The following is a 7500-nucleotide window of genomic DNA, read 5'->3' as shown; positions in this document are numbered from 1 at the left end:
ATTCAGAACGCAGCTTGTATCCTACAAGCCTATTCAGAATGTAGTTTGTATCCTACAAGCCTATTCAGAACGCAGCTTGTATCCTACAAGCCTATTCAGAATGTAGTTTGTATCCTACAAGCCTATTCAGAATGTAGCTTGTATCCTACAAGCCTATTCAGAATGCAGTTTGTATCCTACAAGCCTAGTCAGAATGTAGTTTGTATCCTACAAGCCTATTCAGAACGCAGCTTTTATCCTACAAGTCTATTCAGAACGCAGCTTGTATCCTACAAGCCTATTCACAATGTAGCTTGTATCCTACAAGCCTATTCAGAATATAGTTTGTATCCTACAAGCCTAGTCAGAATGTAGTTTGTATCCTACAAGCCTATTCAGAACGCAGCTTTTATCCTACAAGTCTATTCAGAACGCAGCTTGTATCCTACAAGCCTATTCACAATGTAGCTTGTATCCTACAAGCCTATTCAGAATGTAGTTTGTATCCTACAAGCCTAGTCAGAATGTAGCTTGCATCCTACAAGCCTATTATTTTACTCTTAACTCCACTGCGTATTTTCTTCAAAATCTAATGAATTTGCCCTTGCGTCACACCCAAAATTGCTCACCAAGTTTTGTTCAAATTGGTTCAGTAGTTTTTACGTAATAGTGTTCACAAACAGAAAATAAACTAAAAAAATATTTGCCATTCACTTAACATTGCAAAAGATATTTGCCATTTACTTAACATTGCTATTACTTTCAAGTACTGCTGGGTACTTGTACTTTGATATACTTTATCCAAAAATGTTAGAGATCCATACTTGGGTCATACCCAATATGACTGCCAAGTTTGGTCAATATCGGTACAGTAGTTTTTGTGTAAAGTTGCTCACACATAAATAAATAAACACCGACAGAGGTGAACTTTGGTCAAGGCAATAAAACGACCGAATGAATGAATGAATAACAAATAAATAAAAATAAACAAATAAGTAAATACAACTACTACAACTCAAGAAAAACTGCAATTTCATCCCTTCATTCCAATAACGTACAAAAGCTGGAATTCAGAATTCCCAACCATCTCTGTTCCCCGAATCGATGAGCTAACGAGATAGAAGGGCTAAAAAGATTTGGAATTCTTTCTTTCCCTCTGTACTTCCCAAGATCCTTTAGAATCTTAATCCATACACAGTTTAAGTGACGGACAGATTTTTAGCTGTGTTGTTTGCCTCGAATCTTTGGACGTAAAAGGAGTTAAATGGTGACTTGATTTTGCAACGTTACTGTAAAATCTGCATTTAAATGTGTGTGTATGTATATATATATATATATATATATATATATATATATATATATATATAGAGAGAGAGAGAGAGAGAGAGAGAGAGAGAGAGAGAGAGAGAGAGAGAGAGAGAGAGAGAGAGAGAGAGAGAGAGAGAGAGAGAGAGAGAGAGAGAATTTTGCTGAGATATACTGTCTTCGATTTTGGGTGCAACTGAGATATTAACTACATAATACATATATGTGTATGTATGTATGTATGTATGTATGTATGTATGTGTATATATATACATATATATGTGTATACATGTATGTGGTTATATACGCACAGATACATATATACACATACATATACAATGTTTACTCTCTGTAATATAAAGAATGTTTACAAACATCATATAAGGCCGAAAAGAAAGACAGCTAAACTTTATTCAACCAAGAGAGTAGTCAGGGTTTAGTAGAGGGTATTCATCGACTGACCATATCCATTTAATTAACCAACTGATAGAAAAATCAACAGAGTATGACAAACCACTATGTATGGCATTTGTTGACGATGACAAACTTTCGATTCTGTCAAAACTTCAGCGGTAATGAAAGCCCTACATAGGCAAGGAATAGATGAATCTCATGTTACAACACTTCCTGCTTTCCCTATAGAAGGGTTATAGCTTAGCTAGTAATAATAATAATCGTAATATTCAACTGTAAGGACACAACCCATCTAAGCTAATTCAGGGTAATTAAGAACACCACTTAATTGATCTACAATATGGATACCCCTCACCTTTTCATAAATATCTCCTGAACGGGACAAATGTATCGAGTGAAAGCAAGGAAAAAGTTAACAGAATCTATAAAACAGACATTAAATGTTAGAAATAAGTACTTCATATTGATTAGAGAAATCAAGGCAATAAAATTTTGGAATAAATTTCTAGAAAATCCCCAGGTAATTTCCATTTTACATACCAGGTATCAGTAAGTAAAACAATCCTATAACTACAGAAAGATAGAGAGAAATTTCCGATTGAGAAGGGAGTTAGACAGGATGAACCCATCTCTCCTAAATTATTCACAACCTGCCTTGAAGTGTTTAAGAATCTGGATTGAGAAAATGTAGGAATTAACATAAATGGGGGAATACCTTAACAACTTAAAATTTGCAGATGACAGAGTTCTATTTACTGAATCATGGAGGAATTGCAAAAGATGATAGAAGATTTGAATAGAGACAGCATAAATGTAGGAGTGAAATGAATATGAGTAAAACTATAGTCCCTTTCTTTTAGCGATGCATATTTGCACCGACTCGCGGCGGTGCCCTTTTAGCTCGGAAAAGTTTCCTGATCGCTGATTGGTTAGAATTATCTTGTCCAACCAATCAGCGATCCGGAAACTTTTCCGAGCTAAAAGGGCACCGCTGCGAGTCTGTGCAAATATGCATTGCTAAAAGAAATGGACTATAGGATAATGTTCAATGAAAATGCAGAGAGACAACAAATAAGGGATATAGACGATCCTCTGGAGATGTTAATGAATATACATACTTAGGAGATATGAGTGTTTATACAGGACATGCGAGCGAAATTAAAAGAAGGATCAGCATGAGATGTAGAGCTTTAAGGAAACAGAATGAGATTATGAAAAGTAAAATGCCACGTTCCCTAAAAAACAAAGATTTTACTCAGAAGGCCCTACCAGTATAAACTTCTGGATCAAAACTTGCAGGAAAGAATAATGATGGGAATAACACTAAGAGAAAGAAAAACAGCAAAATGGATGAGAGAGCAAACTAAAGTAGAGGATATTGAGGATTACATGGGCGGGACATGTAATGAAAATGGAAGAAAATAGATGAACATTAAGAATAACAGAATGGGTCCCTAAGATTACAAAAGAAGCGAGAGGAGACGATAGATTGACGAACTAAGAAATTTTACGGGTATAGACTGACAAAGAAAAACAATAAACAGACGCGAGTGGGACATGTCTGACGCCTTTGTCCAACAGCGAACTAGCAACGTATCTTAAAGGCTTAAAGGCCGTTCATGAATGGCAGAGGCAAGAGACAGTGACATTGGCCTATCGAGCAGGACAATACCCTAGAGACTGACCATATATACATACATATGATCAGCGCCCAAGCCCCAATCCACCCAAGCTAGGACCAAAGAGGGCCAGGCAATGGCTGCTGATGACTCAGCAGATAGACCTATAGGCTCCCCCAAACCTTCCCATCCTTAGCTCACAAGGATGGTGAGGTGGCGTTCACCAGTCAGGGACGTTACCACATCGGCCACCATGTGGTACCACACACACACACACACACACACACACACACACACACACACACATATATATATATATTAATATATATATATATATATATATATGTATATATATACACAGACATATATATGTATGTATATATATACATATATACATATATATAAATATATATATTTATATATATATATATATATATATACATATATATAAAAACCCTATCAACCCTTTTGAAAAATACAGCCAGATTCCTGTTGCTATTTCGAACCATGCCCCCCCCCCCCACCAAAAAATACTATCAAACCTATATGATAACACAAAATATAAGTTTCAACAAAAGCAGATCAATGATTATAAATATAAAATACAAAACATAAACAATAAAATTAAAAATTAAAAAAAACATACTGTAGAACTCTTTTCCCAAAAAGAGAGTATTTTTCATCAGAGAAAAGGGTAAGGGAACTCGTAAGACGAGAAGCAACTCCTTTGAAGAATATGAAAATTGCCTTAACATTAGATTAGGTTCAGAGGATTGGATTAGGTTCGTAATGCTTCCGCAAGCGACTGCAAGACTTATTCACTTTGTCTTTATCCCAAGTGAAGCGTTTACCCTAAAGAAATTCTTTCCTCTTCCTTGAGTTAATATGGCCAGCGTAAATATTGGCGCTGCGGATGCTGATGCTGCTGCTACAGTACTACTACTACTGCTACTACTACTACTACTACTACTTATAATAATAATAATAATAATAATAATAATAATAATAATAATAATAACTCTTCCTACTGCTACTACTACCAATAATAATAATAATAATAATAAAAAATAATAATAATAATAATAACAACAATAATAATAATAATAATAATAATAATAACTCTTCCTACTGCTACTACTACCACTAATAATAATAACTCCTCCTCCTCCTACTACTAACTACTACTACTACTAATAATAATAATAATAATAATAATAATAATAATCATGAAAATAATAATGAAAATTATAATAATAATAATAATAATAATAATCATAAAAATGATAAAAAATATAACAATAATAATAATGATAATTTAATAATAATGATGATGATAATAATAATAATATAATAATAATAATAATAATAATCACAAAAATAATAAAAAATTATAATAATAATAACAATTAATAATAATAATAATACTTTATCACTTACACAATAACAAGTGTAGACGACCCTTCAAAAATGACTACTAAATATTTAGATAAGCACTTACACGTAGCTCCCTCTCACCAGGGTATGAATACTCCCTCTTCCCATAACCGGGGGGGTAGGGAGAGCTGAGCGTGACCGGAAATAAATAAATAAATATATATATATATATATATATATATATATATATATATATATATATTTATATGTAGTTATACAATATATATATATATACATATATATATACATATATATATACATATACATATATATAATTATATATATATAGATATGCGTATTTATATATACTTATAGTTTATATATAAATATATATACTGTATATTATATATACACACATATATATATATAAATGAATATATATATATATATATAAATTTATATATATATATATATATATATATATATATATATATATATATAAGTATAGCCAGACAATTACTCTTTACTATACATTGAAGAGAAAAAATCTGTTTTTTTTTTTTTTTGTAACTGAGTTTCCATCTCATATATGAAAAACAACCTTCACTCTACTACCATGTAGTCATTATTCACGCCCATTCATTTGACATACCAGACGCCTCTTTTATTCATTCCCGTTCCTTCACTGATGAAGAATTTTAAAACACGAGCTTTGTTGATCGAAAAAAACAAAAAACATAAAAAGAAAAAAATGGCGCTGGAAATATCAGCCACCAAAGGGAATAAGTGACAGAGTTTCCACTCGAAGTAATTAGAAAGAGAAAAATGGAAGTGGAGGATAAATAGCTGGAGGGAGAAGGAAAGGGGGAGGGAGGGGGGGAAAGGCGATACAATCTAACCCTTTCTTCCCCTAGGGGGAGCTGTGATGGTGTTGAGAGAGAGAGAGAGAGAGAGAGAGAGAGAGAGAGAGAGTTTACAAGATTTACAAATGGTCTTCTAAATTAAGATAAATATAAATATCAAGAAAACTTAAGTGTTATGAGAGAGAGAGAGAGAGAGAGAGAGAGAGAGAGAGTGTGTGTGTGTGTGTGTGTGTATAAGTGTGTTCATATGATTCATAAATCTTCTATTGAATTAAAATAAATGCAAAAACGGACTATAGGGGTTACGAGAGAGAGAGAGAGAGAGAGAGAGAGAGAGAGAGAGAGAGAGTTTATATGATTTTTAACTCTTCTATTAGATTAAGATAATGTAAATATCAAGAGAACATAGGGGTTACGAGAGAGAGAGAGAGAGAGAGAGAGAGAGAGAGAGAGGATTATATGATTTATAACCCGTCTATTGAATTAAGATAAATGTAAATATCAAGAGAACACATGGGGTTATGAGAGAGAGAGAGAGAGAGAGAGAGAGAGAGAGAGAGAGTTTACAAGAATCATAACTCGTCGTTTAAATTATTATAAATGTGAATATCAAGAGAACATAGGGGTTACGAGAGAGAGAGAGAGAGAGAGAGAGAGAGAGAGAGAGAGAGGTTATATGATTTTTAACTCTTCTATTAGATTAAGATAAATGTAAATATCAAGAGAACATAGGGGTTTACGAGAGAGAGAGAGAGAGAGAGAGAGAGAGAGAGAGAGAGAGAGAGTGTGTTTACATGATTCATAACTCGTCTATTAAATTAAGATAAATGTAAATATCAGGAGAACATAGGAGTTACGAGAGAGAGAGAGAGAGAGAGAGAGAGAGAGAGAGAGAGAGAAAGAGAGAGAGACAGTTTACATGATTTTTAACTCTTCTATTAGATTAAGATAAATGTAAATATCAAGAGAACATAGAGGTTATGGGTTTTAGAGAGAGAGAGAGAGAGAGAGAGAGAGAGAGAGAGAGAGTGTGTTTACATGATTCATAACTCGTCTATTAAATTAAGATAAATGTAAATATCAGGAGAACATAGGAGTTACGAGAGAGAGAGAGAGAGAGAGAGAGAGAGAGAGAGAGAGAGAAAGAGAGAGAGACAGTTTACATGATTTTTAACTCTTCTATTAGATTAAGATAAATGTAAATATCAAGAGAACATAGAGGTTATGGGTTTTAGAGAGAGAGAGAGAGAGAGAGAGAGAGAGAGAGAGAGAGTGTGTTTACATGATTCATAACTCGTCTATTAAATTAAGATAAATGTAAATATCAGGAGAACATAGGAGTTACGAGAGAGAGAGAGAGAGAGAGAGAGAGAGAGAGAGAGAGAGAAAGAGAGAGAGACAGTTTACATGATTTTTAACTCTTCTATTAGATTAAGATAAATGTAAATATCAAGAGAACATAGAGGTTATGGGTTTTAGAGAGAGAGAGAGAGAGAGAGAGAGAGAGAGAGAGAGAGAAAGAGAGAGAGAGAGAGAGAGAGTTTATATGATTTTTAACTCTTCTATTAAATTAAGATAAATGTAAATATCAAGAGAACATAGAGGTTTATGAGAGAGAGAGAGAGAGAGAGAGAGAGAGAGAGAGACGATAAGAATGTACACGAAACAAGGGGGATACAATCCCATCTGGCTCTGCCATTGAAAATAAATGACTGCGATTAAGCGTTGGGAGATCGCAGGGAGAAACCGTGACGTCATCCACGATGACGTCATCAATTCCCCACGGTGACGTCATCGCACATCCACGCTAGAAGAGCGGGAATGAGTTGAGATGATTGATGGGCGGGTCTGCAGTTGCTGAGGATCGACTGGATTACAGTTGGGATGGAATAGAATGGAAAATGCAGAGTAATGGACATCAAATGGGTTAGGGGATAGTAAATGAT

Source organism: Palaemon carinicauda, chromosome 18, assembly GCF_036898095.1.
Source record: "Palaemon carinicauda isolate YSFRI2023 chromosome 18, ASM3689809v2, whole genome shotgun sequence".
NCBI classification, from domain to species: Eukaryota; Metazoa; Arthropoda; class Malacostraca; order Decapoda; family Palaemonidae; genus Palaemon; species Palaemon carinicauda.
This window is presented reverse-complemented; position numbering follows the sequence as displayed.